We start from the raw sequence: 23207 nt of genomic DNA, 5'->3' as shown, positions 1-23207 counted from the left end.
CATTTGCCATCTTTGTTAAATTCACCTCCTTCAGCACGGAAGGGAGACCAAGGACCAAGTGCTGATTTGGGGGAAATATGAATCATCTTATCAAAGGAATTAACTGGAGTGAAAAAAAGGGAAAAAATTGCTCAAAATATGAATAGAAATTACATCAGAATCACAAAAATGCAACTGGGAAGCTCAATCCTGCAGAAGCAATAGCATCAGGCACCCAAATGGCCTCTGATAGGAAATATATTCATTTACAAGCAAAATATCCCACCTCTTCTAGCCTGGAAAAAGCTCATCCCAGCCTATTCACTGTTATTTCTTTGGGATTTCTCACATGATGCAAGTCAAGAAGTAAATCTTGTGGATTTGAAGACAGAAAAAAATGTCTCCTCATGTTCCCCTGCTCTTTTTTACCTGGCAAAGTGGAAGTAAACTCTCCTTTCCTTGGGGAAATACCTTGTGCAACTTCTGACAGGACCAAGGACAAGGAACACAAACCTTGCTGGTTCCAGAGGGCACCATCCAGACTCCAACTTCACAGCAGTGCTTTGTGTCAGCCTTGGCTTACAAACCCCTTCAGTATTCTCACCTGTCAAACCCAAACCTCCCCCAGAACTGCCCAGCAAAACCTCCCAGCCCAGCAAACCCCCTCCAGCCCCAGGACCTCTCACAGGGAAACCATGAACACTTTGGAGTGAAACCAGGAATTCTGAACTGTCCTTTTCTTATGTGCCTCTGTCTCTGCCTTCCCTTCCTTAAGAACTTATTCAGAGGTGTAGCACTGAGCAAACTCAGCCAACCTCACCTCGATTAGAATCTAAAAGGTTCCTACTTATACCCTCATGAAAATCTATTTCCTCCAAGGATTTAGATGCTGCCAGATCTGCTTCACCACCCTCGGCCTCTCCCTTCCTATTTTCCTTCTGAGGTGTTATTTGGGGTGACATGCCCTTCACACACCCCTTCTTCTGATGAAAAAAGAGCCCAAACCATTTTCCTTCTTGCCCAGCTGAGCCAAACCCTCCATGTGCAGCAGCAGCAGCAGCAGCCCTGGCACCCCGAGCTCTGGAGAAGGAAGCAGCCAGAGCATACAGGATGACAACAAGGGGACCATGGAGAAATCCTGCACTATTTTGTACATGTCCTGGGCTACATCAGAAGCAGCCTGGCCACTAGGCCAAGGGAGGTGACTCTGCCCCTCTGCCCCTCAGGTGAGACCCCCCTGCAGAGCTGCCTCCAGCCCTGGGGAACAGCACAGGGAGGACGTGGAGCTGCTGGAGAGAGTCCAGAGGAGGCACCAAGATGATCAGAGGGATGGAGCAGCTCTGCTGGGAGGAAAGGCTGGGAGAGCTGGGGGTGTTCAGCCTGGGGAAGAGAAGCTTTGGGGTAACCTAATTGTGGCCTTGCAGTGCCAGAAAAATGGAGAGAGACTATTTACAAGGACCTAGGGGCCTAGAGTGACAGGACAAGGGGGAATGGCTTCAAACTGACAAAGGGCAGGGTTAGATGGGATATTGGAAAGAAACTGTTCCCTGTGAGGGTGGTGAGGCCCTGGCACAGGTTGCCCAGAGAGGCTGTGGCTGTCCCAGCCCTGGCAGTGTCCAAGGCCAGGTTGGATGGGGCTTGGAGCAACCTGGGCTAGTGGAAGGTGTCCCTGCCCATGGCAGGGGGTGGGACTGGATGAACTTTAAGTTCCCTTCCAACTCATTCTGTGATTCTACTTCTGCAGAGTCCGGTCCATGGGGAGGTCTCTGTCCTGCCCTGGAGCCACCCACTGTGTCTCCACCATGTGCACTGCTGGCTTCCTCTGGTGGCTGCACACAGATCTTGAATTGATGACATTCCTTCTTGATCGTTAGTCCTCCCAGCTGACAGCACCCTTTGCTGAAGCCACCAAGTGTCCCTCATCCTTAAGGTATCACTTCCTGAATCCCTAAATCCCCTTTATTACTAAAATACTCCGGCACTTTTCCCAGAAGTCTAGAGGTCACCTTAAGTGCTTTCCATTCCCAAATGTACTGTTTGACATTTGCTAACATTAAAATCCAGCAGCTATTTCTTCCTCCTCTCCTCTTCCCTGGTGCAGGTGACGCATGGCCTGTGTTCCTCGTGGTGCCCAGAGGCTATTTATCAAGGAACCAGCTCATCCTGGATTTGGAAGGTCCCTCTGGGGTTTCTTGTGACGGGGTAGGGGGTGGGGGTTTGTTCAAAATCACTGCCTGAGCTGAAATCAAACATGTTCAGTGTCCTGTTCATCTTCCTGGGCCAGTCTCGGCATTGTCCTCTCCCCTCCACCTGCTCAGAGAGCAGGGAGGGGACTCTGCTGTGGGGACAAACTATTTAGCAGGGCTAAAAAGGACAGGGGGGAAATGGTTTTAAACTGGGTGGGGTTCGATTTAGTTTAGTTACAAGGAAGAAATTGTTGGCTGTGAGGGTGGGGAGGCCCTGGCACAGGTTGCCCAGAGAAGCTGTGGCTGCCCTGGATCCCTGGAAGTGTCCAAGGCCAGGTTGGACGGGGCTTGGAGCAACCTGGGCTGGTGGGAGGTGTCCCTGCCCATGGCAGGAGGTGGGACTGGATGACCTTTAGAAGGTTCATTCCAGTCCAAACTGTTTTCTGATTCCATGAGTGAAGCAGCAGCAGTGACCAGTCACTGGGGTAAGGGGAGCTCCTGCAGAGGCAAATGTCCCCAGGAGCTCCAGCACCTACCCTGCAGCCCACAGACTCATCCCAGCTGCCTGCAAAGTTGAGGTGTGACATTTAGATGAAATTTCGGTGACTTTTATGGCACACAAATTTTCTTGCCCCCTGCCAGTGGGAAGGTGCCCATTCCCAGCTCCAGATGTTAATGGATCTCAGCATGGAGGGGTTGCTGGGCCAGCTGAGCATGGGGAGGCTTTGCAGGGGTGTCCTTTCTAATGTCCCCCATAAGCACAGTGTGGGGAGAGATCTGTTTGTTGTATCCCTCCAATGCCTGATTTGAGGCAGAGACCTGCACCTTCATCCCCGGTTGGTTGGGCCAGGCAGGACCACTCCCAGCAGAGCATCAACCAGCTCCCCCGAAACGGGACGTGGGACAGTTCATGCTGGACTGGAGGAATGGCTCCTTCTGGCTGAAGGATCCCAACTGAGGCTCAGTGTTAACTGGCTGATACATGGAGGGGAGGACTTGTGCTGAGACAGGCCATGGGGACCACTGTGAGACCCAGACTCATTAGAACTCTCGTTAATGATCTAGATGGGAATGGGAGTAAAGGTTAATTAAATTTGCCTCTACTGAGCTGGAGAAGGTTTCAGCATCAGTGGGGACACATAAATGACAGGGAGGGTTGTGGCAAAAAATGGCAGATTGTTATAGGCCAGAAAAATGCTACTTCTGGGGAAAATGATCATCCTTCCACCTTATCATGTGAAGGGGAAAGACTAGAGAAAAAAGAGCCATATCTGAGGAGCTGCCAGAGAGCTGTGGGATGATGGCTGATAATGAGAGGAGGGAAGATGGGTTACTTGGGAGTGAATTTTTGCTCTGTGCTTGTATTGCCAAATGTTAGTTCTTGCCTGGGGCTCCTTGAGACTATCAGAAGAAATACAATTGTTATTATTGATTGCTGTTACAACAGCTCTGAGGGGCTGATGTTCTTGCTTAACCAAAACACCAAGAAACTTATGGAAATGGTGAGAGAAAGAGCTTTATCCACAGGTGAACTTGGAGGAGCAGCCCTGTGCACAGGCTGAAATGTCTTAATTGTGTGTCCAAAGAGCTGTAGAATCCCAGAAAAATACAGGAGGAAGCAGTGACACAAAGTAAATGAACTGAGATGAAAGAGGAGCAGCTGCCCTACCAGGAACTATCACAGGGCTCATCAACAAGGAGATTGTGGAAACGTTGAAGGGGAAAACATGTTGTCTGGTCTCTCTAGTTCAAATGTGAACCTCAGAAATGAGCTGTGCAGTGCCAGGGTACCCACATGGAGACAGAGCTGCAGAGCCTGTGAACCAAAGGCGCACCAGGTCAGCCCAGAACTGGAAAAACTGAAAAACCAGGAAATTTTGAACACAATACTCCCAGCTTAATTGCTGCATTACACTGGGACAGAGCACCTGGAAGTGTCCAAGGCCAGGTTGGAGGGGGCTTGGAGCAACCTGGGCTAGTGGAAGGTGTCCCTGCCCATGGCAGGGGGTGGCACTGGATGAACTCCAAGGTCCCTTCCAAACCAAACCATTCTGGGATTCCATGATCCGTCTGTAAAACCATCACTCAGACCAGCGCAGCACTAACTCAGTGGTATTTGGCCTCCTTTTTGGGAAGGGAAGGGAATATTTCTCCACAGAAAGAAATATTTCAGGAGAAAATGTCTGTAGAAGAAGGGACAGTAGAATGTCACCTTTCAAAGGTGTGTGTGTCTGTCCCAAGCTCTGCTCCATACACTGAGAACTTCACTGCAATCTGCCAACTTAAACCAGCTGCAGTACAAGTGGTCTCTGAAGTCACTGCAATGAAAGACTAAATGTACTTAAACCCATTTCTAAAGGCAGGAACTTCAAAAAGGAGGCAGAAGATATTCAAGGCAAATGCAGAAGTCTGACTACTTAAAACAGCTGCTGAGGACAGAGACAAGGCAGCAAGGCAAGATCTGGAAAAAAAGGTAAGGCTTGAGAGCAGCATTAGTGCACAAAATCAAAGCAATTTCTCTAGTGCTGCCCAAATAATTCCTGCATGTCAGGAGGAGCAGACCCATAACCTCAAGAAGGATGGGATCCCTCATGCCTAGTGGGGGGAATTCAGCCACTCCTGATAATCACTATAGGAGTGAAGCCCATGGCTTGAAGGTATTTACAGGACACTGAGAAGAAAATCTAAATGAGAAGGAGAGAGTTGAAAAGCACCTGCAGTCAGGGACACAAAAGGTTTCTGTTGAGATGCTTGTGAGCCTTGGTGCATCTGAGACATGCAAGGCCTTGCAGAAGTTAATAAATGAGTGATGTAGGGCACTGATTAAAAAAATAAACCTATATATAAATAAGTGGTTGTCAGCTACCAACCACTCATTTGAATACACATTGTGGAACCAGGGATCAGATCTCACCAGGCACGAGCAATTCAGCACAAGAGAGAAATTAAATACAAAAGGTGTGAAATAAACATTTTTAACTCATTAGCTCATTATAAACAACCAAATCCAAGAGAAGAATCCCTCAGGATAAGAGGGATGGACTACAAGGCTTCAGTTGAGTCCTGGGTTGGTGTGGAGCTCCTGCAGCGGGGCCAGCGCAGGCTGCGGAGATGCCCAAGGGCTGGAGCAGCTCTGGGAGCAGCAAAGGCTGAGGGAGCTGGGGCTGTTCAGCCTCCAGAGCAGAGCCTGAGAGGGGCCCTCCCCAGGCTGTGTCAGGGGCTGCAGGGAGGGGGCAGAGGAGGGACCAGGCTCTGCTGGGGGGGCCCAGCAATGGCCCAGGAGGAACGGGCAGGAACTGATGCCCAGGAAGTTCCCCCTGGACAGGAGGAAGAACTTCTTTGCTGGGCAGTGACCCAGCCCTGACCAGGCTGCCCAGGGAGGGGCTGGAGTCTCCTCCCTGGGGATATTCCAGACCCCTCTGGACACAATCCTGTGCCATGTGCTCTGGGATGGCCCTGCTGGGCAGGGAGGTGGGACCAGGTGGGACACTGTGGGGCCTTCCAACCTGAGCCATCCTGGCATTCTGTGATATGGAAGACACTGAGGATGTCTGGTACTTTAAATAACATATTGAATGGGCTTTGATGGAGCAGAGGATCCCACACCAGGGAGGTATCAGCTAAAATGGCACAGCATCACTCCCCTGCCTTTGCTTTGCCCACCTGTGGTGGAATAGGTCAGCTGGACCCCAGGGGCAGTTCACCATCAATCAGTGCTGGCTCTATGAAGTGTCTGGAATAACATGCAGAGGGGAGGAGAGGTGTCCCAGCTCTGTCTGAGATCACTAACAACATTTGCATGAAGCACCAACCTTTAAGAGAAATGGTCTGAGCTGAACTCCAGCTGAACTCACTGACCCATTATCCCCACAGAAGGAACCAACAGTGTGACATTTCAGAGCGTGGCCTCTGTGGTGACTCTGGCATTAGGGAGAGAAAACAACGGGAGACTACAGGAAGAGTTTACATCAGCTCCAGACACCCAGGGTGACTGGAAACAACCAGGTCCAGTGGTATCCCAGTCACATTCCCAGCACTGGTGTATCAGTCTGGACTCAGGAAGAGCTGAGCTGGGGGGGTTGGCCAAACACAGCACATTACAGGCCAAACCAGATGTTGATGGGCTACGTAGCTAAGCAAAAATGAGGATGTAAATTGAGATATTCTTGTGTATGAAGAGCACTATGTGTTTTAGACATCTTAAACAACAGTGAGTCCGTGGGCACAGCACGGGAGAAATCCTTGGGAAATGGAAAGGCTGTTTAAAAGGGTGGAAAGCAAAGCCTATGTGTATAAATTGTGATCTTTTAACAACCAAGAAACTCTTAGGACAGTCAGCTGAAGCTTTCAGTACAGCATCACAGCATGAAGCTTTGCACACAGACTGGTCAGACTGGTCAGGCCCTGACAACTGGTGAGCTCCCACAGCAAAGTGGTGGCTCCACACACCTGCCCAGAAAGAAGAGCCATTCCTCAGCAGCTGCTCAGGGCTGGTCCAAGGCACAGAAATCCTGGGAGCAGAGCTTTCAGATCCCACGTGCAGGTTAAAAATCATCAGGTTCTTGCAAAAGACACCACCAGCATTGATTGATAATGATGATGTTGATGTAGGAGCATCACAGCACAAGGAGAGGCTCCTTCACAGACCTGTGAAACCTGAACATGTCCACCTGCACCTCCCTGGCACATTCCTAAGCTGAAAGCTGTACCTGTGCACCCCTGGGCAGCATCTCAGTGGCTGCTGGGAGCCTCCAGAGAAAGGGAGGGCAACTTCAGGCATGGAACTCTCCAGATCATAAGCACATCCAAGGGGATTCAAGAGGAACTGATGAGACACTGAAGGGCTGGATTAGGAACCTGAGCAGGAAGGAGTGACAAATGAAATGGGTCTCCCATGACAAATACAACAAGAGCTTGCAAAAAATGAGGCAGGAGATGAACTAGAGCCCAGGACAGAGAGCAGAAGGGAGAAGGTCTGTTTGAGTCCCTGCCCAGACCACTGCTCTTGTATTTGACACAGCACATCTGGGAATTAAAACCCAGGAATGCTCCACTGAGAAGGGATGAGGAAAAAGGGCTCCCTCCCCTCCTGTGTGCTCACACTGTCCTCTGCTCAGTCCCTCGGGATCCTGCACTGCTGGATGCACCTGGGAGCAAGAGAAGCTGCAGAGCCCTCCCATCCCCTGCACCCCCAGCAACCATGCTGAGAGAAGGAAGCCAGGGAGGAAGGACCATGGGCTTTCTGACTTAGTCTCAGTGCCTCAATCTCTCTTTCACCCCTGGTAGCAGAAGCACGGGCAGGCATCACCCTCAAGCTATCAGGAATTATTTGCTGACCTGCTGTTCCACCTGCAGAGCTGCCTCCAGCCCTGGGGAACAGCACAGGGAGGATGTGGAGCTGCTGGAGAGAGTCCAGAGGAGGCCACGGAGATGACTGAAGGGCTAGAGCTCCTCTGCTCTGGAGCCAGGCTGGGAGAGCTGGGGGGGTTCATCTGGACAAGAGAAGGCTCCAGAGGGAGCTGAGAGCCCCTTGCAGGGCCTAAAGGGGCTCCAGGAGAGCTGGAGAGGGACTGGGGACAAGGGCTGGAGGGACAGGACACAGGGAATGGCTTCCCACTGCCAGAGGGCAGGGTTGGATGGGATATTGGGAAGGGATTGTTGGCTGTGAGGGTGGGGAGGCCCTGGCACAGGTTGCCCAGAGAAGCTGTGGCTGCCCCTGGATCCCTGGAAGTGTCCAAGGCCAGGTTGGATGGGGCTTGAAGCAACCTGGGCTAGTGGAAGGTGTCCCTACCCATGACAGGGGTGGGATGAGATGAGCTTTAAGGTCCCCTTAAACTCAACCCATTCCATTATTCTGTGATTTTCAGAGGTATCCCAGCCCCACAGCTGCAGGAAGGTTCCAGTGGGATTGAAAGAGCTGGTGAAGCCCTTTCATGCCTTCACTTCCAACCTGAGCTGCCTGGGAGAGGAACAACCTGCATGAGAACACCCCAAACAGCCCAGAGCAGGCTGGGTGCTCAACCCTGCAAGTCACTGTGCCATGGGGGACACCCTCCCTCACCAAGGCTGAAGGAAGGGATGCAGGACTCATTGCAGGCCTGAACAGCTAAGTAGCTGTGAGGGTGCAGCACGTGGGTGTCAAAGCCCCTGAAGAGCAGAGAGATGCTCTGCCTCACACAGAGGGGTCACAGGGCTCAGCACTCTGTGGGTGGGGACTTGGTATTGGTGGGTGACCATGGCCACAGAAGTGTCTGCCACGTTGGGCACCCAATATAGCAGGCTTGGTGTGGGGAAATACTTAATAAATGCTTGAGTGAAAAGATGTCAGGCCCTGGAGGGAGGGAGGTCATCGAGGGTTTGCCATCCTAAGGCACCATTTTCCAAACAGCTGCCACACAACTGCTGCTGCAGCCTCTGCCCTGTGCTGAACCCCTGCTCCTCTTTTCTGCACCCAAAAATGCCCCACCTCAGTCAGAAACCAACACATCTCATCTGTGGGTAGAATATTTTGAGGGAAGGATGACATTTCATTGCAACTCCCCTGACATTACAGACAATAAGAGAGAATCTCTGAAATGCTTTGAAACCAGGAGAACTCAGAGAAGGAGCTGCAAACATTACCTGTGGTTTCCTTGACAGAGTGTGACCCCCACGATGACTCCCCTGAGTGAGATTATAGAGCTGTCACTCACTGCCACCACACAGCACAGAAATTACCAGATCAGGCTGCTGATGAATGTCTTGTCTTCACATTAAACACAGGCTGCTCTGATCCCGTTACCCCCCTCCCCGGTACAGCTTGGGAAAGGCGGGGTGGGGGGAAGAGGCAGAGCCCCACCTGAGCCTCAGCCTGGCTGTCAAAGGCAGAGAGATGTGTGGGCACTCACACACTGCAGTTCTCGCCAACTTTCAGGGGTTTGTTACTGATCTTATGATATTTAGCACATTTTTGAAGTCCCACCGTCTGGACTCAGGAGCTCGTCACGACTTTCATTCTAATGTGTTTTTTTTTCCTAGCAAAGAAGATGAAAACATTAACTCATCCATCTCCCTAAACCTCAGAAAGAAGGAGGTGAATGAAATGTCCTGAATTGTGTGTTCTCTGAGAATTTCCTTCCCTCCTCACAGCTGAGGTTTGTAGCTGCTGTTTGCAAACACGGTGGATGAGGAAAAGCTCAATGGCAGGCTCAGGAATCACATCACCCTGGAAGGGAGTGACACTCCTTATCTCAGCAACAGGGCACCACTTTCCAGGATCTTCTAATTCCAGCTGCTCTCCAAGCAGGATAGTGTGGAAAGAGCTGGAGAAGGGCTCAAAAGCAGCCAAAGCCTGAATTCACACAGTACTGAAGCGGATGGTTTGGAGGGACAGTGGGGAGGGAGGGAGGTACTGAAACCCCGGGCCAGGGAGGGGATTGTCCCACTCTGCTCTGCCCTGGGGCGGCCTCACCTCAACATTGGGCCAGTTTGGGGGGACACAATGGAAGGAAGGGATTGAGCCATTGGAGAGTGTCCAAAGGAGGGACACAAGGATGGGGAAGGGCCTTGATTTGAAGGCGTGTGAGGACACTGAGGGCACTTGGTGTGTTCAGCTGGAGCAGAGGAGACTGAGGGGAGAGCTCAGTGCAGTTCCAACTGCCTGGGCAGGGGCAGAGGAGGGGCAGGGACTGAGCTCTGCTCTGGGGGAGCAGGGACAGCAGCCAGGGAATGGCTGGAGCTGTGTCAGGGCAGGCTCAGGTTGGATCTCAGGCAAAGGTTCTTCCCCCAGAGGCTGGTTGGGCACTGACCAGGCTCCCCAGGGCAGTGGGCACAGCCCCAAGGCTGCCAGAGCTCCAGGAGGGTTTGGATGATGCTCTGGGGCACAGGGGGTGACTCTTGGGGCTGGGCCTGTGCAGGGCCAGGGTTGGACTGGATGGTCCTTGTGGGTCCCTTCCAGCTCAGCATGTCCTGTGATTCTGTGAACCCTCCAGCACAGATCTTCTCCAGGCAGTGGCAGAGGCTCTGCTTTAGCCCGACCTGTGGGCTCTGATTTAAAGGGTTGTGCCTTCTGGAGTCCAATGACCAATAAGTGCTGGTCGCTTTTAAGAAAGCCCTTGTGCCTTGCAATAACTCACCACTGATTGCCTACATTTCCTTAAAAGAGCTCATTTAGAGTTGATTTAAGCACTCCTGGAGAGAGCAGGCAGGAGGGGGGAGGTGATTTACAGACCTGGTGTCAGCAGCAGAAGCAGCAGGCTCTCCTGCCTGCTCTCCTGCCTGCTCTCCTGCCTCGAGCTGGGCCTGGCTGGAGGGTTACTCTGGGGAAAGGGAACCCCAAGGACCCACCAAAAAGGGTCCTGGCCATGATCTATGATAATGATAATTTTTTTTCCCTCTTTTTAAGGGGTGCAAGCATGGATATCATGTGTACCATAGATCCCAGAGTTAGATGGTGTTTGCATTTCACACCGTAGCTCAGGGAGGGCATCCTGTTAGTCTGGGCTGCAGACCCTGGGACACAGCTCAGCTGAGAAACTGCAGGTGTGGGAGAAAGAAACTGGGAGAAAGAAACTCTGGACTCTACTGGTTGTAAAGAGTGTAAAGGTGGCTTCCAGGCTTGGTCAGATCAATGCCACTGGACAGTGAGATCAGCTGTGCACACCCACACTGGGCTGATCCCCCTTGTCTTTGAAGTGACACCCCTGCAAGGGCCTCCAGGGAGAACTTGTGTGGACCCTGAGTGCAGTAGGTTTTGCCCCTCTAGATGCCTTGCTGCTTTCCAAACCCTCCTCCTGATGTCTCCTGGCTCTGCAGGCACCTGCTCCACTATGGAGAGCCTTGGCAGCAAAGGCAGGAGCTCAGGAATGTGAGTGATGAGTTCCTCTGTTCCTAACCATTGCAGGATGTTTCTGCTGAGCACCACACCCATGACAGAGATGGCTGAGAATGACAGGCAAGTGCCCCCCAGGACTGTGCAGCTCTTCCTTCTCCCCCACAGTCCATGTGGAGCACAGACATCCCCAGGAGTGGGCTGGCAGGTTCCTGCAAAGCTCTGTCTCCTGACAACCAGTAGAAAAGCAGGAATAATCCAAACTTTTAATGACAGATATATAGTTTTGTAAGTGTGCTGCCTCTTTAAAACACTGTGGCTGATATTTCTGTACGCTCCTATTTGGCAGGACTAAAAAAGAAGACTGAGAAGAGGAATAACAAGGAGAAAAGAATCAGTTGAGAAATGAGTGGAATGCAGAGATTTCTGCTGTGTTTCCCTCCCTGTGTCCAGTCCCCCTTTCCATCACTGCCCTCCCAAATTGAGAGCAAGGCCAGCCAAGCAAGGAGCTGCTCCACGTGTGCCCCAGCGAGGTGCAGAAAAGGATCAGTGTCTCTCTCCTGCTCATTGTTCCCCACCCAGGAACCTTGTCTCTGATTCCTCCCTGGATGAGGACTGGAGAGCTGTCACAACAGGGCCTGGTTTCCATAGCAAACCCAGCGTTTTCAGATGGAGAGGCTCAGCCCTGCATTCACCAGAGCTGAGAAGAAAAGCATTTATTCCCCCCCCCAAGCATGAAGGGCATGAAGAACTCTAATGCCACGTGTGGTTTAGATTTCACAAGCTTCTTCAAAGCAGAAACAGCCTGTGAGCTGCCTGCTGGCAGCTTTTCTAACTCAACACATGGGTTGAAGCCTGAGAGATTCAGAGCTGAGTTTTGCTCCCAGTTTCTCAGTTTTTGGTCTTATGCCATATCCGAGGGTCAGTGGTGGCCACACAGAGGGAGGACGTGCTGCCCTTGGCTCACGAGCACTGCAGGGCAGCAGAGAGAGAAACCAGAGCCAGGGCAAAACGGAGGGAGGGCACCAGAACCAGAGGTGGGAGGATGGGGCAGAGGGGCAGCCTGTGGCCAAGAGTGCTGCATCCTGTGGGAGGCAGGAGAAGGGAAAGCAAGATCCAGATACGTGGGATTAGGAGCCAGATTCTGGAGAGCACACAGGGAGGGGTTGGGGCCAAAATAATGAGAGCCCATGGATCAAGCAGGGTAGGACACCCTCATCATGGGAGCTGTTCTCAGCTCTGCTCTGCCCCTGGTGATCCTGTGTGGTGCTCCCAGGGAAGCTGAGACTGGGTTGTGGATGTTCCACCACCCCACAGCAATAGTGAGGGGCCACACTCACCCTCCAACAACCCTGAAAACATCACAGGTCCCAGTCACCTCCCAGCATGTCTGCTGCTCATGCAAAGGGACATGCCCATGATTGGGGAAATGGGGGAGAGGGCACTTCCCACATCCCTGTGCACAAATCCGAGCACTAAACCAGCACACAGCATTTCCTGCAGCTGATCAGTGTTGTGGAGCTGTTGATTTGTGGTTCTGCTCTTTGAATGCAAATGGATGAGTTATTTCATCTTTTTCCATCTACAAACCACTTTAAAAATTAAAGCCATGCTCCCAGCAGCTTTTCCACAAAGGATGGTGCTACAGAAGGCTGGGAGGGAAAACTTGTTTGGCTGACAAAGGAGAGTGACAAAGAGACGCTTCCAAGGCCATAAAGGGTTACGGAAAGCAAGGAAATTTATTTCTCTCCTCCTCTGTGACTGGGGATCCCCAGCTCAGTTAACACAGGCCTTGTGCAAGTCAGTCACTGTGATGTCCCCTACAAGGGCTGGAGGGTGATGGTGTCATCTTTGCCTGCACAGGGGCAGCCCCACACTCCCAGGGACACAGAGGAATCCATCCTTTCTGAACTGGTCCTTGGCATGTGGTACTGAAGGACTTGTCCCCCAGGAGAAGGGGGGTCACCAGGGCAGCCCTGACCCCGAGCAGCAGTGCCAGCCCTGTCCCTGGGCTGCCCAGGCAGTGTCTGTGTCCTGCAGACCGAGCTCCTGTGCAGAGCAGGCAGCACAGGCAGTTATCCCTCCTCCAGATGGAGAGATCTGCATTTGCAGTGGACATTAAATTCGTAGCAATGATAAAAAAGAAAAACTGTGCTGCAGCAATAAACCTCCTCCCTCAGCCAGAGAGCTGAAGTGCCTGCAGGGGGGAGGGGGGACACATTGTCCAGGCCAGGAGGGGCAGGAGGGGACCAAGGGGTGTCCTCTGAGAGATCTCACCTCTCTCTCAGCAGCACCAAGGGGGGCACAAGCCCTGAGCTCTCCCTGTGCTGCCATCCCCGTGCAGAAAGGCACCAAAGGCTCGGTAAATGTGCTGGTGAGGATCCCCCAGCCCCAGCTCCCCCCGGAGCTCTTTCCTGGCTCTGAGATGCTCGGGCACAGATCGGGGCTGAGCTTTGGCAGGTAGAAGGGAACACTGTTTCCCAGCGTGGTGCCGACCCCGTGCCCGGCTGCATTTTGGAGACACTGCTCCCTCCCCCCCCCGCCCCATGACATCCCCTTTCCCGTGGGAGGTGGGAACAGCCCGTCCCGCAGCCTTGTGCCTAATCCTGCTCCCATGGCTGGGAACAGGCCTGGTGCAGGAGGAGAATTCCAAACAGATTTCCAAATTCCTGCTGGTTAAGGAAGGGTAATAAAGGAGGGAAGATGCTCTTTTATATATTAATTACACATCAGCTCATTTGCTCTAGAGCTGCCCCGGGAGCACATGAAGAATTACTGCATTAATTAGGGAGTAAATGACCCCAAACTCCCCCCAACAGTGGGCTCCCAGCCCTGGCAGCCGTTTGTTACAGCAGGGAAAGGCAGCAGATCTCACTACAGAACAGAACAACAAGCGGCCACACATTCAGCATTTCAGTATTCCCCTGTCAGAGCACAGGGAAGTTATTTGTCCCACTGGAATCAGCCAGAGCTGCTCTATATAAGCCTCCCAGCATCTCACACGTTTGATTTTGGGACTAAGATATTTTTCCTCCAGCTGAAGTATCTGTAGCAGCACATCAGAGCAATGACCAGGGGCAGCTTTCACTCCTCTGCAGCTCATCCCAAGCTAGAGCCCCAGCAGCCTGTGCATTCTTAATTGACAGAATTAGGAAGCTTATTTGAAGAATACTTGAGTCCTCAGAGTCTAATTTCCTGCTATATAAATAATACATCAGCAACAGCAGTCCCTGGGAAAAAAAAATAAATAAATTAAAACAAAAACTAAGAAGCCCAGATGAATATTCCAGCTTCCATCACACTGTAAAAAATCCTTTGCAGAGTTTTTTCACAATAACCCCCAACTGCATTGTACCATTTCTCGCCTCGTCTGATTTAACGAGGGGACAGGAGCTGAAAATTAGACTTGCAGGCCTCAGCTCTGCAGGTGTGATCACACCTTCTGATGAGCACAGCCAGAGCTGGGCCTGCCAAAAGAAACCCTCGAGCCCTGCAGGACTCAGCCTGGAGCTGTTGGTCGAGTGAAACCAGCACAGCACTGCCGGGACACCCCCAGCCCCGCCGGCCTGGGCAAAAGGGCCCAGCAGAGCACTGGGAACTGCCCCCTCAGTGCCAATGCCAGTGCTCCCAGTTCAGCCAGAGAATCACAGAGTGCTTTGGGTGGGAAGAGATCTTACAGCTCATCTCATTTTTGGGGCATTCCCTGCTGTTGCAGACCCGGGGCTGGCACAGCTCCAGGATATCGAATAGCAAGTGCTTATGTTATTAAAATCCCCGCTGCTGTACATCCATATTCATGGGTGGGGAGGGGATGAGAACTGCACAGGCATCTGTAATTTGGGCAGATCACAACTTTTTAGGGCTGAATTTGCAGCTGCAAACTCCTCCCACCAGATCCAGCTCCAGGTTCAGGGTGACATGTCAGTCCAGGGTATGAGACTGGAAAGTGCTGCTCTGGTCTCACTGCACCTCCTGCCACGGGCAGGGACACCTTCCACTAGCCCAGGTTGCTCCAAGCCCCATCCAACCCGGCCTTGGACACTTCCAGGGATCCAGGGGCAGCCACAGCTTCTCTGGGCAACCTGGGCCAGGGCCTCCCCACCCTCCCAGGGAAGAGTTTCTTCCTTACATCTGATTTAAATCTCTGCTTTGTCCTGTCACTCTCTGCCCGTGCAAAAGCAGCTGCATCTCTGCCATCTCCCACAGACCAAGTAGCAAACAGGCCTCTGAAAGGCTGAAAGGAATTGAGAGGGAGAGCTCCAGGACTTCATTGGGAGTGTTTCCGCAGCACAAATATTTGTATTCCTCTGCTGTGGGATTTACAAGCACACACTCGACTCCAGCAGGGAGAGCCTGCAAACACCAGCAAGGTTTCCATATACTTACCACTTGCTCCTGCCTTCTTCCCTCTCTCTGACTTTCTCTCTCGTGTTATCTGTTGTTTTTTTCTGTGCCTGAGCCAGGGAAGTGTGGTTTCTGGCAGGACTAATCAGTGGTTGCTCTCATCAGAGGCAGAGCTGCCCATAGGAAGGGGAGCATGCAGGAGAGCTTGGGGTGCCTGGCTGCAGTGTAACCACCCAGACTGTTCCTCTGCCTCACAGAATCATGGAATCACAGAATCAATCAGGTTGGAAAAGCCCTCTAAGACCATGGAGTCCAACTGTCAACCCAGCGCTGCCAAGGTCACCACTAACCCGTGTTCCCCAAGTGCCAAATCCACAGGGCTTTTAAATCCCTCCATGGGCTGACCCCACCACTGCCCTGGACAGTCTGTGCCAATATCTGACTACATTTTCCATGGATCAATTTTCCCTAATGTCTAACCTAAACCTGCCCTGACACAATCTGAGGCCGTGTCCTCTCCTCCTGTCCCTTGTGCCCTGGGAGCAGAGCCCGACCCCCCCTGCCCCCCCCTCCTGTCAGGGAGTTGCAGAGCCAGAAGGTCCCCCCTGAGCCTCCTTTTCTCCAGGTTGAGCCCCCCCAGCTCCCTCAGCTGCTCCTGCTGCTCCAGCCCCTTCCCAGCTCCGTTCCCTTCCCTGCACACGCTCCAGCCCCTCAGTGTCTCTTGTCTGAGGGGCCCAGAAGTGAGTCCAGGATTTGAGGGGCACCAGCAGCTCCCATCACAGGGGGGATGTTCACAGCACACAGGGATGGAGAGACATTCTCACTTGTCCCAGGCACAGCCCTCAGGTGCCGTGCAGGTCTTTGTTGGGCAGCACCCAGGGCAGAGGTGCCAGGCCCCCCGAGCCCCTGATGATGATGCACCCAAGGCATGAAGCAGAGTGGGGACCACAGCCCTGGGGCTGCCCTGCTACAGGCACCTCCACAGGAACCTCTGCTGCTGCCACAGTCATTTAGGGAATCATAGAACTGTTAAGATTGGAAAAGACCTCCAAAACCATTGAGTCCAACCTTGGGTTGAACATCTTCAGCTCCCTCTGCAGCAGCTCCACAGTTCCAAGGAATTTCCCTTGTTCTCCCCAATGGGGAGAGGGAAACAGGAAGGGCTGTGGGAAATGGAGCTGTTCCTCTCCCCAGCTCTGTCTCAGAGGACCAGCACCATCTCCACCTCAGAGAGCTGAAATCTGGAGCAAACGCTGCAGACAAAGGGGCCTGTTAGAAACAGCACTGCCAATAAATAATTCATGGGAGAGAAGTGGTGAGTCTCCAGGGAGCCAGCGCAGGGATCTGTGAATCTGGATGAGTTTGCAGTGCTTTAATTATGCAAATTGACAAATGTCTCTACACTGAGAAATTCTGCTAGTCCTGCAAAAGAGCAAGAGCTGAAAAACAGTAAGAATTTCCCAAGGCCGTGTGCCCAGCCAGCTGCCAGCCACAGCTGGCAGGGTGAACCTCACCCAGGCCCCTCTGGAACTACCTCTGCTCCTTGGAAGGACAGTCAGCAGCATCCCTGTGCTGGAGGCAGCTGCAGTGCCTTGACAGCTTCACCTGCTCTGCACAGCCACGGCTCAGCCCCTCTCTCACACCAGCACCCTTTGCTCCCAGACAGCTTGGGGAGTGGGGGAGAATATCCAGCTCGGGGCTGTTGTGGGATCATACGTTATGAGATCATAGAATCTCCTGAGTTGGAAGGATCATCCAGTCCAACCCCTGGCCCTGCACAGACACCCCAACAATCCCACCCTGTCCCTCAGAGCGTTGTCCAAACCCTCCTGGAGCTCTGGCAGCCTTGGGGCTGTGCCCACTGCCCTGGGGAGCCTGGGCAGTGCCCAACCAGCCTCTGGGGGAAGAACCTTTGCCTGAGATCCAACCCGAGCCTGCCCTGACACAGCTCCAGCCATTCCCTGGCTGCTGTCCCTGCTCACACGGAGCAGGGATCAGAGCTGCCCCTCAGGAGGAGCTGCAGCCCCTGGTGAGCTCTGACTCCAGTCTCCTCTTCTCCAGATGAATAAACCAGGTGACCTTGGGCTCCCCACGCTGGTCCTGTATGAGCAGAGCCAAACACCCAAAGGAGGGAGGACCTGCAGTTGGATGCTCACCTGTGCCTGGGCAGATCCAGGGTCAATTCCCCAAAGTCTATGCCTGTGGCAGAGACCTTTGTCACATGGAGCTTTTGGAAAGCTGAGCCTCCCTTGGCCTGTCAATGGGCCAGGCAGAAATAGGGCAGAAGGAAGAGGAATCAGGGCACAGGGGCTGGCAGTGTCCCCAGCACAGCACCCTCGTGGGGCACATGGGAATCAGCTCCGTGACAGAGCAGGAGTCCTCTGAGAGCCCAGAGCTGCCTCCTCCTCCCTCTACCCAACACGCCGTTTGTCACCAGAGCAGATTAATTAGGTGTCTGCTCCAGCCTCATTAGGATGGAACCAAGGGCTGGGCAGAGCTGGCTGAGAGCAGGAGGACAGGCACAGAGAACCCCGTCAGGAGAAGGACACTTTGGGCTTTGGGTCATGAGGAAGAGGAGCCACCCCAGGGCACTGACCCTGCTGTCCCTGCTCCCTGTGGCTTTGCATGGGCAGGGCTGTGGGGCCAAGGGGACACAGCATTCCCCTCCTGGCTGCTTACAGACCCCAATCTCTCTGCAAACTCTTCACCAGATGGTTCTAATACCCCCACTCCGTTAACAGGTGATGGTTTCATTTCTGAAAACTGACTTTTCCACAGTTTTGAGGAAAAATATTTGGTTTTCTCTAAAAATATGCAGTCCTGTGCTACCCAAAGCCAGACACTTTCACTGAAAAATTAACACAACTTCTGAATTATTTTTGTGCTTGTCTCTTTGGAAGAAGGTGGGAGAAGGAAGGAAGGGAACTGTATCATTGAAAAAAAAATTGGAAAATGTCAATGCAAACAATATTTCATGTAGAAATGCCTGGTTTGATTGAAAATCCATTTTCTCACAAAATAAATTTTTCATGAAAACTGTGTCAGAACCAAATTCAAACAGGGGACAACCTGGAGTGGAGACAAGTCACCTGCTTCCTCTGATGCTGATTTATGCCAAGCTGCCTGGAAGCAGGAGCTGGTGGCAGCTGCCTTGACCTGTCAGGTGCAGAAAAAGTGGTTGAAGCTCCCAGTCCCAAGCAAAGCAGGGAACAACTAGGGTCTGGATTTTACTCAGGTTCTTCCCACCCCTTGGCATCACATTCTGGCCACGCTGATGCCTCCCTAATCAAACCATCCTCTCCCCTCACATTCCTGGGAGCCTGATGGTGGGGCAGGATGAAGGCAATGAAATGCAAGGTCTGTTCAGGGCTGATCTGCTCTGCTCCAACCCCGGCTGACACACCTCACAGCAGGACTAATGGGGCACAGCCCTGCACCACATGATCTCCAGGACTTCCCCACTGTTCTCCAGGGGCTCCATGAGGGATGGGAAATGTGGCACCCCCAAAATTACTGAGCTCCACACAGTGCACAGCAACTCGTCTGAGGTTTGTCCCTTTCCCAATGTGCCCATCAGTCTGTGGATGGAAAAAGGCCAGGGCCCCAGGGCAGCAGCAGCAGCAGCATGTGACACAGCTCATCCTGCCAGTGCCTGCAGAGATGTTCAGTCGAAGCAGGACAAGCAACCAGCCCTTCAGGGTACGGGGAATATTCTGGCACCAGCCTTGTGCTGGAGGCAGGGCACTGCTGGACAGGGGACCCAGATTTCCACTGCTCAGACACTCTTCCCTCAAGGGTTTGCCAACAGCTGCTGGTGTGTTACAGGCTCATCCCTCACTGTAGGCAGGTGCTCACGGCCACCACCAAAGCAAGGACAGTGCTTTGGAGGTGCAGGGTCTGCACACAGCTCCCAGCACTCCAAGCATGGTCACTGGAGCTGCTGGTCATATGGAGAACAAGGAATGAAGACCTTCAGGCACTGCTGAGGCATTTCAAGTCCTATGTCCAGTTCTGGGTCCCTCACAACAACAAGGGCATGGAGGGGTTGGACTGTGTCCAGGGAAGGGAACGGAGCTGGGAAGGGGCTGGAGCACCAGGAGTGGCTGAGGGAGCTGGGCAGGTTCAGTCTGGAGAACAGGAGACTCAGGGGGGACCTTCTCACTCTCTGCAACCTTCCTGGTGATCAGCTCCCATGAACTGCTTACCCACTGCACCTCCATCTGTATCGTGAGCACCACATATTGGTTATACACTGCACCTCCAAGCAAGGGTTTGGATACAGGTCTCTGCACTGCCCTTCAGGTGCCACAGTCATCAGGGCTGGGAATACATCAGCTGCAGCCACCCTTCCAGCTGCCCTTGCCCTTGGGGTCTGAGAGGAGGGCTTGGAGCTCCCTGTGCCAGCAGGACACACACCCTTGTGTACAGAGAGAGCACAAAGGGGCCACGAGCTTCTCCTCAGGGCTTGGCCAGCCCCAGACCTGTTACAAGAGTGGAGGAACATACCATGGTCCTAGTGCAGAGCCAGCATTTGCAAACAGATCTGCTCCTTTGCCCTGGAACCAGATAGAGGCTCCTGACTCACTGCAGCATTGGGATCATAGAACCATGGAATCGTGGAATTGTTTGGGTGGGAAGGGACCTTAAAGCCCATCCAGTCCCACCCCCTGCATGGGCAGGAACACCTCCCACTAGCCCAGGTTGCTCCAAGCCCCATCCAGCCTGGCCTTGGACACTTCCATGGATCCAGGGGCAGCCACAGCTTCTCTGGGCAACCTGGGCCAGGGCCTCCCCACCCTCACAGGGAAGGATTTCTAACATCTAATCCAAACCTACTCTCTCCCAGTCTGAAGCTATTCCCTCTTGTCCTGTCACTCCATACCCTTGTCCAAAGTCCATGTCCATGTTTCTTGGGGAGCACTGAGCCCTTTGCAGGGCTGCCCTGGAATCTCTTGTGCAGCGCAGTTGTTGAGTCCGTTCTCTCCTCCTCCTCCTCCCCAGGAGAGACCATAAGGAGCTGTGCCAGGTCCCTGGGTGAGGCCACCTTTATTGTGCAGTTCAGTTCTCTCTTGGGCAGCTGGGCCAGGTGGAGAGAGAAAGCTGCATCTGACCTTGAGTGGGGATCAGAAGTCGGTGCAACTTGCTCTGTTCTTCACTGCCCAGAGGCGAAGGGCCCATTATTTTGTGCCTCAGCCCTGGAGACAGACAACAGCGTCTTAAAACAGGATTCTCTCATCAATCATTTATTGGATTTATGCAGCTTCACTTAGGAACCTGATTTATATTTCCTCTCAATTTACTGCATTTGAATTGTTTGCAAATAGGCACGTGAATCATCGGCTGGAGATGAAAAAAAGCTATTTTCAAGCTTCATTTAGGTCTTTCAAAGCATTAATTTTTAGTTGCAAAGGCTATTTTTTGCTAAATTGGTTTTTAGATCTTGTCTTCCTTGTGCTGGGTTATAAATTTAGTGCTGCTGGAGCAAAAATGATCAGAATTGGATTTTTTTCAGCTCTCTGAGGCAGGTGCAAGGGCCCCATTCTGTGCTGGGTTGCGGCATCAGAGAAGATAACTTGGCTCTTGCTGTTGTGACAGAAATACACACCCTCCCCCCAGCACAATTTAGCACAAGATCCTGAGGACAAACCCGATCCCAGTGCACACCCTCATGTCTTTCTCTGGCATCAGGATTGGATGTTTCCTTCAAGAGGATTTGGAATCCTTGAGCTATGCTCCGAGGGTACCTTTGGTCTTGGAAAATCACCTTTGAATCAAGTGAGGGAAAAGCCTTCAGCTCAGCTGTTTTAAAGGTGAACTTGTTTCAGGGCCACAGCATCCCCACAGCTTGTGTGGGTGGTTGGTGGATGATGTTTTATTTAAACACAAAGGCATGAGATTCCAGCTCAGTTCAAACAAATCCTTTGGTGGGAAAATATGCACATATTTTTGACACAAATCTGTCTGCAGCTCCATTAATTCTCTGCCAAAGTGCTTTACCTGCTGGAGCAGATGATAATTCAGCAATGTAAACAGAGCCTTTTAATTCCATTTTGGGATCACGAAGGGAAACAAACTGATTAACAAAAGCAGGGTAAACAATGGTTCTGCCTCCCCCTGTTAGGATTAATATTCGTCTGGTACTGATGCTGCTCTCCCAGGAGCCTGTGCCAGCACAGCCCTCTGGCTGCTGGGCCAGTCGTGTCCAAGGACACGGGTCAGTGCCAGTGGGATGGATTTTGTGGTGTGAGCACAGGGAGAGGGCCTTCTCCACTGAGATCCACCAGCAGAGAGGGGAATGCTTCCCCTTGGCTTCTGCAGTTTTCCAGGAAGCTCTTTTCCTGTTGCTAGGGCTGCCCCACCATCCACAGGGTCCACACTGTGGAATCATCACAGAGTCACACACTGGTTTGGGTTGGAAGGGACCCCAAAGATCACCCAGTCCCACCCCCTGCCATGGGCAGGGACACCTTCCACCAGCCCAGGTTGCTCCAAGCCCCGTCCAACCTGGCCTTGGACACTTCCAGGGATCCAGGGGCAGCCACAGTTTCTCTGGGCAACCTGTGCCAGGGCCTCCCCACCCTCACAGGAACAATTCCTTCTCAATCTCCCAGCTATCCCTGCCCTCTGGCAGTGGGAAGCCATTCCCTGTGTCCTGTCCCTCCATCCCTTGTCCCCAGTCCTTCTCCAGCTCTCCTGGAGCCCCTTCTGGCACTGGAAGGGGCCGCTTCCTTGCACACCCGGTGCTAAGACTGCAAGGGAGGGACTCCAGGGTGGGATATGAAATGAATGGTGGGATTATTGGGGTGTCCTGTGCAGGGCCAGGAGTTGGACCCCACGCTCCTTGTGGGTCACTCCCAACTCGAGATATTCCATTATTCTATGATTCTACTTGGCAGGTGAGGCTTCAGGCACCCTGAAAGGGTTTTGCTCAAGGGGAAGGGGAAGGCATAAACCTCTACACCACAGAGTCCCCAGAGCAGCCCAGGGTGCTCTGTGAGGCTCCTGTGCTGCAGGAAACAGGGAGTGCTTGGGAGGTGGCACGGCATGTCCCAGTGTGTCAGGAACTGGAAATGAATTCAGTGCAAGCAAGGGGGAGTGAAAAAATGTTATCCCAGCTTGGGCAAGGGCACAGGGAGGTGTTCAGAGCTCCTGTTCGGGACACCACCCCCACTGCAAACCCAGGAGATGTGCAGCCAGCACCCACAGAAGAGCTGGCACACAGGGCCCATCACATCTGCTCCTTCTCCACAACACCTGATACAACAAATACATGTTCAAGCAATAAAAGACAGCAAGATTTGGCTCCTGCCTGGCCAAGAACTCCATCACATCCAGCTAGCTGGAAGGGGATCCATGTTGAGATGCGTGCAGGGGTGGTAGATGGCTTGTGGAGAAGGGAAAGGGCTGCAAAGATGATGCTCAAGCCACAGGCTGAATTAAATCTTGATGATCTGGTTTGTGCTCCAGCTGCCAGAGAAGAGAAACCCAGAAGGCAGTAAAGTTTTGGTGCTACAAACACAGTTTTTTCTTGCTTTATTTTTATGCTAAACACAGCAGCTGCTGTTTTATTCTTTGCTGTGGAGAATGACAGGTTGGACCTCTGCAAGCACTGGCACATGCAGGTCTCTGCAGGGGCAGAGCAGAAGAGCAGCTCTTAACACCCCTGTCAGCCCAGGGTGAGTCATGAGCACCAGGATGGAAGAGCTGCTTTGGGGAATGCAAGCACTGGCACCAGAGGATGTCATCTCCAATGGTAAGGGATCCCTTGGGAAGCCCTGAAGGAAGCGTTTGTGCTGACACCAGGGAGGTGAAAGGAATGCACAGTGCGCACACCAGGCTTTGCTGGGCCTGGGGTTAAGGAGGCAATATCTGGACTAAGAACTCACTGG

The 23207-nt window shown here is 52.6% G+C and overlaps 1 protein-coding gene and 1 long non-coding RNA gene across 3 annotated transcripts in view; both read right to left on the bottom strand.

The window, feature by feature from the left end:
• The window catches only part of RTN4R (reticulon 4 receptor), a 93585-nt gene that overhangs the window by 17048 nt on the left and 53330 nt on the right, over nt 1–23207 (bottom strand). The window lies entirely within an intron of this gene.
• LOC113992683 lies at nt 13879–17021 on the bottom strand. 2 transcript variants are annotated; one of them, XR_005563978.1, is made up of 3 exons: nt 16853–17021; nt 15104–15208; nt 13879–14204 (listed from the first exon to the last, which is right to left on the bottom strand). It is a non-coding gene; the product is annotated as an uncharacterized LOC113992683 (long non-coding RNA). The 2 variants fall into 2 exon arrangements; XR_005563977.1 differs by lacking the exon at nt 16853–17021 and having other exon boundaries at nt 15104–15590.

The sequence above is a fragment of the Pipra filicauda genome, unplaced genomic scaffold (assembly GCF_003945595.2).
Source record: "Pipra filicauda isolate LSUMZ 115617 unplaced genomic scaffold, ASM394559v2 scaffold272_size1030459_pilon, whole genome shotgun sequence".
NCBI lineage: Eukaryota > Metazoa > Chordata > Aves > Passeriformes > Pipridae > Pipra > Pipra filicauda.
The sequence above is the reverse complement of the archived record's forward strand: the minus strand, read 5'-3'. Positions and strand labels throughout refer to the sequence as shown.